Raw genomic sequence first — 12,222 nt, forward strand, 5'->3', positions numbered from 1 at the left:
TTTTAATAGAAATTTCTTCCTTGTACATATCTCATTCAATCTTTAGATTTGTTGCTGATTAGTTCCTTCTTATCTCTTTCTTCTTAATCATTACTTAAATTTGATTTGTTCGTTTTTTTGTATCAATTTTCGGAAAGCTATTTTCATGTATGAGTGTTTCAAGATCTTGTTTAACTTTCCGTACCAAATCGATGTGTGTGTGTGTGTGTGTGTTTTTACGTGAATTAGCTCTGTGGATCAAGCTTGTTAGTTTTGATGATTCCAAACTTTGTAAGTATCCGTACAACTGAAGCATCTTTTGATAATGTGTCTATTAAAGATTATTGTTTAAGGTTTGTGGTATATATTTTTGTTTATGATCCTCAGGATGGAATTTTCCTTGATCTCTAGTTTCTGTAACAGTTTTATTCCTTTGATTGTTCGGGCTTCTGACGTTAAGGAACTTCGTATTTGATTACTGCGATGTAGTGTCTAATTTTTGTATTGATTGATGTAGATTTCTTTTACTAAATCTTCCTGCATAGAATGTCGGTAATAGCCAATTTCTATTACCGTTTCCTGAAATGCATTGTCGTTTTCTATGTTCTAACTGACTTTCTCCACTAGATATCTGAATGCTTTAGCTTCTTAGATCTTGTTGATGGGTAAAAGGAATTCTGGTGCTGATGTGCCGTTGGTCATGAAGACTGTTTTCTCGGAAAATAACTGACAGCCAGTCTTGGTGCTATAGACTGGAGGGTTTTGATTTTGATTATCGCTGTTTTGACGTGGTCTATTAGAATGGCTATATTATTATTATTATTATTATTATTATTATTATTATTATTATTATTATTATTATTATTATTATTATTATTGTGCAACTCCTTGGCTGAATGATCAGCGTTGCGGCCTTGGGTTCAGAGGGTCACGGGTGCGGTTCCCTGCCGAGTCGGCGATTTTAATCGCTTGTAATTAACTCTTCTGGCTCGGAGACTGCGTGTGTGTGTTTGTCCCAACACTTTCCTCTTCATATTCAGACAGCACACTACACTACCAACCACCATATAAGTTCTCAGTACTGATTACATCCCTTCATATAGGGTTGGCGTCAGGAAGGATATCTGGACGTAAAACAAGGCCAAATCCACATGTGCGACATAGTTCACACCCGCTACCCCACAAGGTTCGAAAAAAGCTGTAGAAGATTATTATTATTATTATTATTATTATTAATGATATATTAATTTCGGAGATAATCTCATTAATGATGATAAAGGGAGGAGAAGATTGCGTAATACATTCGAAAATGTCAAAATATCAACCATGATCGTCACATTTATCATTGTGAAAATGAAAATCTGTAGCCTGTTTCCAGTCATTCGACCGGGTCAGGAATGGAATGAATGAAGCCCCCATCTAGCGGCGAGGATAGGAATTGAACCGGCTGTCGAAGCCTGCCGCACTCCTCTGGGACAATGATTAATAAATGACAGATGGAATGAAATTATATTGGAGAGTGTTGCTGGAATGAAAGATGACAGGGAAAACCGGAGTACCCGGAGAAAAAACTGTCCCACCTCCACTTTGTCCAACACAAATCTCACATGGAGTGACCGGGATTTGAACCACGGAATCCAGCGGTGAGAGGCCGGCGCTCTGCCGCCTGAGCCACGGAGGCTCCACTTGCATTTATCATTGTAATAAATGTATTGCATAATGGGAAAACAATGCGCGGCTTTATTCCTTTTTAATTGTGATAATTAATGCTTTTGTATAATTTAATTCCAAAGTTTGAATCAAATAAAGCAGATGCAGATAATCTCGCACAAAGCTGCCCGCCTGGTGGCTATGAGCGTTAAAGCGTCAAGTCTATATGGTCTGACACCGGGGTTAGCGGGTTCGAGTCCCGTTGGTTGCAAAAATGTTCACCATCAGAATGTTGGCTGGAGGGTTAGGGGAGGTAGTGGTATACAATTTATAATCAATAGATTGCGTGCCAAAGGCCTGGTTTCAATCCAGAACCTCGACGACTATTGATGGTAATTACTCCGTCAGATGGAGACGTTAAGTCTTCAGTAGATCCCTTGGTGCTGTTCGACAGGAATAGGCTAGTTGCTGGTACAGGGTTTCGCCCTCTCTCTTCCTACTGTGGTATATCATGTCATTCATTTCATCTCGTTAACTCCTGTGATGAGGTTGACGTCAGAAAGGGCATCCGGTCGTAAAAACTCGTTACGAAGAATCATCTCATTTCATATCCGACGAGGGTTGCACGTACAATCTTGTACGAAGCTACTTTTATTTTGTTATACGGAACTGTAGATGGAGTTAGCCGGGCTGAGTGGCTCAGACGGTTAAGGCGCTGGCCTTCTAACCCCAACTTGGCAGGTTCGATCCTGGCTCAGTCCGGTGGTATTTGAAGGTGCTCAAATACGACAGCCCCGTGTCGGTAGATTTACTGGCACGTAAAAGAACTTCTGAGGGACTAAATTCAGGCACCTCGGCGTCTCCGAAGACCTTAAAAAGTAGTTAGTGGGACGTAAAGCAAATAACATTATTAGATGGAGGAGTTAATGAGCTCTGTGTGAAAATCAAGGCAGGTACTATGAGAGTAAATAGTGAAACATACTACTTATTTATGTGACTCTCGTGATCACGGCATCATACGTAGAGCCCGGATTATATGTAATTACTAGGGCCCGGACTTTTTAAAAATGCATATGCGCATATGCAAATGCATATTTTGAACGTTAGTGCATATACAGACATATTTTTCTCTTATGTGTGATCGATTATCTAAGATTTCTGAACGAAATGAAAAATTTAATGAAATCTGTATGTTGCACATCACTTGGCAACATGAGAAACCTTCACTGATTAAGGAAAGTGCTTTCAGTGTCGCAATACAAGTAGGTAGATGGATTATGACGTTTTTCACAACAGCAATTTCCTCCTTTCTGACATTCCTTCCTCCTCCTTACAGTAGCCTCCCAAGGTTTGCTTAAACAAGTGCGTTCATCTGTTAACTTGCTCTTCGTCTATTGCAGTGTTTTACCAGATTAAACTGCAAAAATGTCTAAAGTCTTTGCCAGGAGAATGTTCCGAGCAGTCAGTGCCTTTGTACAAGTATTGCCCAGTTACGTCCGTCGACGTAAAACGATCATTTTCAGCGTATGAATTATTTTTGTCCGTCAACAGAATGTCATTGACTCCTGGGTTGCGTTCACAAAATACGACTCCGAGTAGAGTTGGAGTAGAGTAGAGTATCGCGGAGTAACTTGTAAAGTTAACTCTGAGTAACGGTATTTCGTGAACGCTTCGAGTGAATACAGAGTAACAGAATATGGCTAATCAATTAAGGAAGGTTATTTTTTTACCATAACCTCATTTGCGAGGAATTTAATGTCTAATTTCTAGGCGAGTTTCTTCATAGCAGCGTGCTATATGAGTTATTACTACTTTCCTCACCAAGTTCTGCCTTAAAACAGTATCCGTTATTCTTTACCTCGTAGGAACAATCTTATTACATTGATGATGAATACCAATTCATCGGCTCCGCACTGATGCACGATAGGCCATTTAGGACAACTAACTGTAAAGATTATGTTGTTAACAACTACGACGAAAATGAATTTAAACAACATTTCCGATTGCCGGATCAGCATTCGAACGTGTACTCAGAGTCATTGGCCCTAAACTTTTTAAATCCAAAAATCGGGGAACGAGGAAGACCATTGCAAAACCCACGAAAAAAAATTCTGGTTGTAATTTGGCTCTTAGCACCTGATTCGTACATATCGGTTTCGTGAGAATTATAAATGCACTGTGTGGTATTTCAGATCGTATAATTAAATGGTCTCATTCAGAAGGTCATCTAAAATATTAAAAAGTTACGTTGCATTTTCCCAAGGAAATCTCATAATGTTGAGGTTAATAAATCAGCTGCTCATTCATAACATGGGTTTTCTTATAAAAATTCAATCATGTTATTTCCGCCGATTATTAAAATTGGCACGGTGCCTATTTTTCCTGTTTTAAACGAAAATATCCCCTTCTTTATTCAATACATAACGCCCTTCTTTGTCAACAACTGGAAATAATTTGAATTAATTGCCATGTCAATATAGCCGCGGTTAATATTTCTCAGCGCCACCAATGAATGCATTACTGCGCATGTCGAGTTAAATCTACGCACCTATTTACGCAGAGTAAAAAGAGTATACTCTAAGTTAACTCGAAAGCATTTTCTGAACGCTTTGTAGAGTTGACTCTTTACTTTTATGAACGGATAGAGTTAACTCCGAGTTTACTCGGAGTTGGAGAGTAGTATTTTGTGAACGCACAGCTGAAAATACTGAAAAACTGTTGAAACCTACTGTACTACCATGCATTATTTTCTAAGGAATGAAACTTGTTTATCAATTTAACACTGACTTACAATTAAATAATTTGTTTGGTAATTGCAATATGTCTTATTTTAATGCATATTTTCGTGCATAATTTCAACATTTTTAGTGCATATGAATCCGGGCCCTAGTAATTAAATATTGTTCCCAAATATGTAGCTACAGGAAAAGCTAAAATGTCGGCGAATCACACTAACAGGTCACCCTGTGGGTGGGGGCGGTAGAATAACACCCACGGTATCCCCTGCCTGTCGTAAGAGGCAACTAAAAGGGGCCTCAGGGGCTCTGAAATTTGGAGCGTGGGTTGGCGACCAAGGGGCCCTCAGCTGAGTCCTGGCATTGCTTCCACTTACTTGTGCCAGGCTCCTCACTTTCATCTATCCTATCCGACCTCCCTAGGTCAACTCTTGTTCTTTTCCGACCCCGACGCTATTAGGTTTGCGAGGGTTAGGGAGTCTTTCATTTTCATGCCCTTCGCGGCCCTTGACTTCCTTTGGCCGATACCTTCATTTTTCGAAGTGTCGGACCCCTTCCATTTTTCCCTCTGATTAGTGTTATATAGAGGATAGTTGCCTAGTTGTACTTCCTCTTAAAACAATAATCACCGGGCGAGTTGGCCGTGCGCGTAGAGGCGCGCGGCTGTGAGCTTGCATCCGGGAGATAGTAGGTTCGAATCCCACTATCGGCAGCCCTGAAAATGGTTTTCCGTGGTTTCCCATTTTCACACCAGGCAAATGCTGGGGCTGTACCTTAATTAAGGCCACGGCCGCTTCCTTCCAACTCCTAGGCCTTTCCTATCCCATCGTCGCTATAAGACCTATCTGTGTCGGTGCGACGTAAAGCCCCTAGCAAAAAAAAAATAAAAACAATAATCACCACCACCTCACACTAACAGGACCATTATTTCAGAAGTTGAAAGTTACATATTTTTACATATTTCGATGTACAATAAATATTTTCATAAATATTACATATTTTAAATATTTTGAAAGAAAACACTAATTTTTCACTAATTTTCTCATCGATTTAAGTTTTTAAATTAAACACTTGAATAGAGTTCAAAAAGCCTGTACGTCTCTTAACATCTAAACATAATTTAATAATTTAAAGTGAGGCATTCTGTCAAAGAATCACACCACTTAGCTATGTTGTCGGTGCAAGCCTTTGTCTATCAATCTTCCCTTGCACAAACTTTGTCACATTGTTCTTCTCTCAAATTTAGTGACTCTTCTTTTGTGATCCCTTTGCCAGTCCTCGGTTTAATGCAATATGTCAAGAGCGCCTTTTATTGCCCATGCTTCTCTTCCATAAAGGGCTACACTCCAGACAAAAGTCTTCAGAAATATTTTTCTAATAACCATATTTGTGTTTGATGAGATAAAATTTCTTCTCTCGTATTAAGGACATTCCTTGCTTGAGCAAGTCCACAATTAAATACTTCTTTGCCGGGCAATTAGAAATACGCACCAGTGACTTCATGTGAAGTTGAAAGGTCTTTATTTTTATATATATATAAGAACATTCTAACAGACAGAAGGCATTTTATGACCGCAAAAAATTTGGAAAAGTATTTAGTTATTAATTGTGCCTCCAAATAAAAATTAAAAGTTGAATAATATCTGCACTTTTAAATGTTTTCGGTTTTCTTTCCTTTTCTAGTTCAAAAATACAGTACATAAAATAAAGCTTAGACATTAATTACATATTTTTTATTAATTACATATTTAACTACATATTTTGTCAATTTTAGCTACATATATTATGTACATATTTCTCATTTTCATATGACATATAATCCGGGCTCTAATCATAAGCTACTGGACCTATAGTTTTAGCCTGATTTTTAATTTCGGCAACCACATACTGTAGAGGTATTGCTGTCTTTAATAAAAAGTGACTGGCTGCTTGCTGACTAATCATATTCGCAACTATTATAACTCATTGCACTTTAGGAAAACAGTATTCTTCTTATGGACCTACAAGGAGTGAACACACCCCCTCTGAGACAACCATAATTCCTCGTGATTAAGGGATATTATACTGTACTTTGTAATATGCTATGAAAATAGGCAAAAAAGATGAGGCATTTTTGCTTGTGTGTTAATAAAATAGCTACATAACATTTTCTTTTACATAAATACATTTGTGGGGAGGAAGCACATTGGCGGGAACAGCCATCGCCTCGTTGCCTTCCTTAATTTTCCTTTTTCTGTTTTGATCTGCTACAAGCCTCGTGTAGTCCCTCACTCTGTGAACCCCCGGCAGCTCACTTCTGTAGTGAAATCATCTACAGTATTTATTTGTTACGTGTGTGCTTTTAGGCTTTAAATCAGTCCATAATTGTCTTGTGTTGAATGAGAGTTATGCGATAAGCCTACGTGTGTGATTTCTTTCTTTAACATTAATAATGTGATCTGTTGTAGAGGCATCTACAGTATTTATTTGTTGCGTCTGTTTTTTAGCCTTCCTTGCATAGAAAAACTTAACAAATGCAATTAAACGCATCCCTCATCCCTCGATCCCATAAAGTTATTTGTCTATTTTCTCCCCCACTTTGCCTTACACTTCAATGCTGAGGATTTTCATGTGCCGTGATTTACCTCTGATTATATGCAAACCGAAAATAGCCCATGTAAACCCCTCGTCCTCTTTAGTTCATAAAAATAATTTGTAGCTTAGCTTCTTCCACTTTTTGTCTTGTATTTAAATACTGAATTTCACAAATTTATGTGTCGCCGTTTTCCCGTGATGGTGTTGAACAGAGTCGTTCGATATGGCAACCCTGTTGTCGTAAGAGCAATACTGTTTTCTTAACATGGAATGAGTTATAGCCGATAATGTAATGTTATACATTGAAGCTCTACAATTTGTTAGACTACATTAACTAATTTAATGGATATTCTCTATCCATTCCGAAAGAGTTCTTCTGGGAAATATCATCGTATTTTTAGGTTTCATAACTTAATTAAAATAGAAACCACTTTTCTCTTTGCGAAAATCAAATGATTATAAATATGTCTGCCGGTCATGGCCATCCATGAACGGCTGCTAATTTCAGACGATCACCAACCTAAGACAAAGCCTGCACGGTTGCTAGGTAACACTGTATGGCCATCCATCCATACCTTACATCACAGCCATATGGCATATTTATATCAAAACCAAACCACATGGTGCAATAGCCCCGAAGGGCCATGGCTGTTTAGTCCAAAGGCCTGCAGATTACGAGAAGTCGTGTGGTCAGCATGACAAATCCTCTCGGCCATTATTCTTGGTTTTCTAGAGCGGGGACGCTATCTCACCGACAGATTGTAATTACGTAGGCTGAGTGGACCTCGAATCGGCTATCAGATTCAGAAAAATAATCCCTGCCCTGGCCGGGAATCAAACCCGGGCCCATCTTTATTTTAATGTATAACTGTTTTTTGTCTTGACTCTATTTTAAATGCGTAAATCGGTAAATGAACATGGTATATAGGCTCATAGGTTTATATATGACACTCTGAAGCTATGCTTAACAATGATTTTTCACACTGCCCTTTTGATGTAATGGCTGTACTGTAGAAAGCGCGCGAAGCACATCAGCTGATGGATTGGGGGCGATCTAAGTAAATGTTACAAGTTGTATTTGTGAATGCAGTACCTAGTGACTGAGAGAATTCTTAGGATAATTGTGGCTGTTTAAAGACAGCCTTTTGCAGTCGCTTAATTGCGGCCAATATCCAGTATTCGGGAGATCGTGGGTTCGAACCCCACTGTCGGCAGCCCTGAAGATGGTTTTCCGTGGTTTCCCATTTTCACACCAGACAAATGCTGGGGCTGTACCTTAATTAAGGCCACGGCCGCTTCCTTCCCACTCCTAGCCCTTCCCTGTCCCATCGTCGCCATAAGACCTATCTGTGTCGGTGCGACGTAAAGCAAATAATAAAAAAAAAAAGACAGCCTTTTATTTTCAAGTAAATTAATACCTTTATTGCAGCCAAATAGCCATACAAAGGGTATAGAAGAATATACTAAAATGGCATGCTGAATAACATAATTATGATGAATTGTTTCAAGAACGATCTTCACAAAAATTATAAAAAATCTTTCTTGATATTATTTAATAATTTGTGGATACGTGCACGAAGGTACTTAAATTTCAAGGGACACTATTCTTCTTTACTATATTCATTCAACGATTTTGTACGATTTATGAACTTGTCAAGATGATATCTGTCGCATTTTTTGGCATAGTTTTGTACACACAGTTCTCATTCGGTTGGTAAAAATAGGGATTTTTATAGAAGTTATCGTGGAATCTGTGGACAGCTAGACGTAGGGTGGTGCTTCGTAATTCTTGGTTGGGACCCGCCCAACTTGTATCCATCATGGCATCCGATGCGTAAAACTCTTCAACAAACTTGGTTCTTTTTTTACATCCTCTGTTGGATATGTTCTGTCGTCTGTGGTGTAGATTGTAGTAGCATTTTAATTTTAATATTCACAATAAAGGAGGTTTACTTTGCTAGTTGGTAGGCTAATCGTGATGGTGCTGATTTATATATGCTCAAGGTTAGTTCTCTGTAAAACAAGGAGTTTAAAGGATAGCCCGTTCGTCTGTAAGGTGATCCTCAGGTACCGAAACAAAATGACCCTTTGTAGTTTTTCTCCATGTAGGATTATCACGTCTTCCGCTGCCATTCTTCCTCCCTTTGTGTAGATCATCCCGGCAGTTTTGTTTCTGTTGATGTTGAAGTCACTGATCTTGATAGCTGCAGTCGCTTAAGTGCGGCCAGTATCCAGTATTCGGGAGAAAGTGGGTTCGAGCCCCACTGTCGGCAGCCCTGAAGATGGTTTTCCGTGGTTTCCCATTTTCACACCTTAATTAAGGCCACGGATGTTCCCTTCCTACTCCCAGCCCTTTCCTGTCCCATCGTCGCCATAAGACCTATCTGTGTCGGTGCGACGTAAAGCAATTTGTAAAAAACAAAAAACAAAAAACAAAAACAAAACAAAACATGTTGACGTTGTTTTACTTTGCCTAGTCCTATAACCGTCCGACTGTTGTTTGTAGATCTTCCCTCTTACTCGATCCTAAGACCATGTCATTGACGTATAATATTAACGCAACGTCCAATCCTTCCTTTATGTTGATTACATCAGCTGTTGTAATGTTTAATAGTGCTGGGCCCATTGCATCTCCCTGCAGTACTCCATTTGTTTGTTCATATTCCATAGTTTATTACTATTGCGTTTTTTTGTTAGGATTTTCCTGATTGGTTCTATTTAATTTTTATTATCTTGTCCGATTATTTTACTTAATTTTTGCAGTGCAGTAGCTTCTCTCCATTCAGCGAGTCAAAACCTTTCTTCAAAGTCTATAATGACGGCCATGTATTTGCCTTTTTGTTCTCCTCAAGACATTTTCAAATTGTTCCATTAGGTATTATGCTACGCGCAGTGTCCCTTCACCTCTCGTTAACACAAATTCACTCATACCAGGGAAAACCAGCATAAAGCATAGTGGCCACAAGCAGTAACCACCATTTTAGTGTCAGTTTTTTGCGAAACATACATAGTGATTTCTCCTCGTAACCAACTTGCTGCATTCACTGATCATTGGCAATAGAGGAAAACTCTTTTAAAAAATATGTTCTTTGCAGCCTGTACAAACTAATAAAGTAGTTGTGCATGTCTATAATGTATACAGTAATGATAGCCCTCGTGCTATTATTCTTGTTTTTTTGTAATATAACAATTTGAGGTGAGTTTCACTGTCTCGATTGTCAGTTATAGTAAATGTAGAACACATTAAAATTACTAATGCTAGTATCATTACGATCATATATACGTGGTTTCAATGCAAAACCACTATGAAGGTAGATATTTTGTAATAAGATAATGCACATTAATTTTTCATGCAGTGTGGTACCAGAAGGCATATTATTATTCAGTGTAGCACAAGAAACAATCCACACCTCAGCAAATCGGCTTGCAGCACATGTGTAGTTGTATTTTGTCTTAGTGAGGCCAAGAACTGCTTTCTTGCACATTACACCAAGAAGATTTGGTGTTCATTACGAAAAGATCGGGATGGGTCTGATTATGTTTTTGGTTCTCATTATTCCCATCAAAACACTAATAATTAAGTGGGCTAACAAGAGAAAACCCACACTATTTTCTGAATATGTGTAATAAAATGTGTAAAATCAAATAGATAACAATGGTAATAGCGTTTTTGCAGTAACCCGTGATACATTCCTGTACTGCATAGTGGTTTCACCTTGACACCACCACTTTTGAGACCTCAGTGATCCAGTTTTTCAGAATTATGGTATGTTTGGTGGTTTCTTATGCACCAGAGGTTCTGTTTTTGCTGACAAATATAATTTATGTTGTTAATCCAAATTGAGTGGTTCAAATGGTTAAGTCATCTTTTTCGGTTTTTTAAATTTTTTGAAGTAACCTACTAAGATCAATGAATTCTATTCTTTTGACACTAACGATATTAGTAATTTCGTCATAATATTGAAGAAATAGTCAAATTTTACTTCTAGATTATTCAGGAATACAAAACACTCACCTTTAAGAACCAGACAAGTTGAGTTATCTTGTTAATATTCTGAATATTGTTAATAAAATTGGCTTCACTCAGATAAGTCAGTTTGTCTTGTATAGTTTCTGTTGTTATTGTGGACGTTGGCATTATTATCTCCTACATTCGTTATTGGCAGTGAATTTGCACATCTGCTTTTGTTAAAGAGAACTATTAAATCTTACAGCTAACAATACACAAATTTGACTTACACCGCCTTGGGTTTGACTGATCCACCACATAAGAAAATAATGCCTGCTCAATATAGGAGAAGTCTGTTTCATTCACAGTCCAAAAGAGATAAATTATTAATATTTTGAAAGAAACGAAATAAAAAAATCATTTAAAAAGCTGTTTCACATAATGCAGAATGGTTCCAGAACATTTTGTGAATCGATGATTTCATATTGTTTTAAAAAAAAGAAATGCTTTCCCTGAGAACTTAAATGTTTTGACTTATCTTGTTATTTTCTGGACGAATGATTTGTTCCTTGGAGATGTATTAATCTCATTCTTTGATATATTATGGTGGAGAATTTCTTGTATATCTTGCTCTCCAGTGCTATTACCCAGTATGAGTATACTGCGTGCCTGATCTCTAAATTTATCACACATATAATTTTTTCGTAAACAGCTCTTATTGAGTTAATGGGACCTCATACTTTGGATTAGATGCTCAGATACTGAGAACGAAGATTTATCTACACTCTGTATAAAAATCAATCTGCAATGATAAGAATCGAGGACTTTGAAAAAGTAGCAGCAATCCAGAAAGGAGTGAGGCAAGGCTGCAGTTTGTCTCCCCTCCTTTTCAATGTTTATACAGAACAGGTTGCAAAGGAAATCAAAGAGGAATTTGGAAAGAGAATCACAAAACAAGGCGAGAAAATTAAAACCCCGAGATTTGCAGACGATACTGTTATTTTATCTGAGACTGCAGAAGACCTGGAGAAATTGCTGAATGGTATGGACGGAGTCTTAGATGAGGAGTATAAGATGAAAATAAATAAGAACAAAACTAAAGTAATGGAGTGCAGGTGAACGAAGTCAGGGGATGCAGGAAATACTAGATAGGAAATGAAACCTTAAAGGAAGTATATGAATATTGTTACTTGTGTAGTAAAATAAGAAGTAAAATGCAGACTAGCACAAGCAACGAAGCTTTCTTAAGAAATAAATTTGCTCACTTCGGACATTGATATAGGAATTAGAAAGATGTTTTTGAAGACTTTCATATGGAGCGTGGTATTGTATGGA

At 37.9% G+C, this 12,222-nt stretch overlaps 1 protein-coding gene across 1 annotated transcript in view; it reads left to right on the plus strand.

Annotated features, from left to right (window-relative positions):
* LOC137502803 (uncharacterized) overlaps positions 1-12,222 on the plus strand; it is a 67,022-nt gene that overhangs the window by 11,778 nt on the left and 43,022 nt on the right. The window lies entirely within an intron of this gene.

Source organism: Anabrus simplex, chromosome 12, assembly GCF_040414725.1.
Source record: "Anabrus simplex isolate iqAnaSimp1 chromosome 12, ASM4041472v1, whole genome shotgun sequence".
Taxonomy (NCBI): Eukaryota; Metazoa; Arthropoda; class Insecta; order Orthoptera; family Tettigoniidae; genus Anabrus; species Anabrus simplex.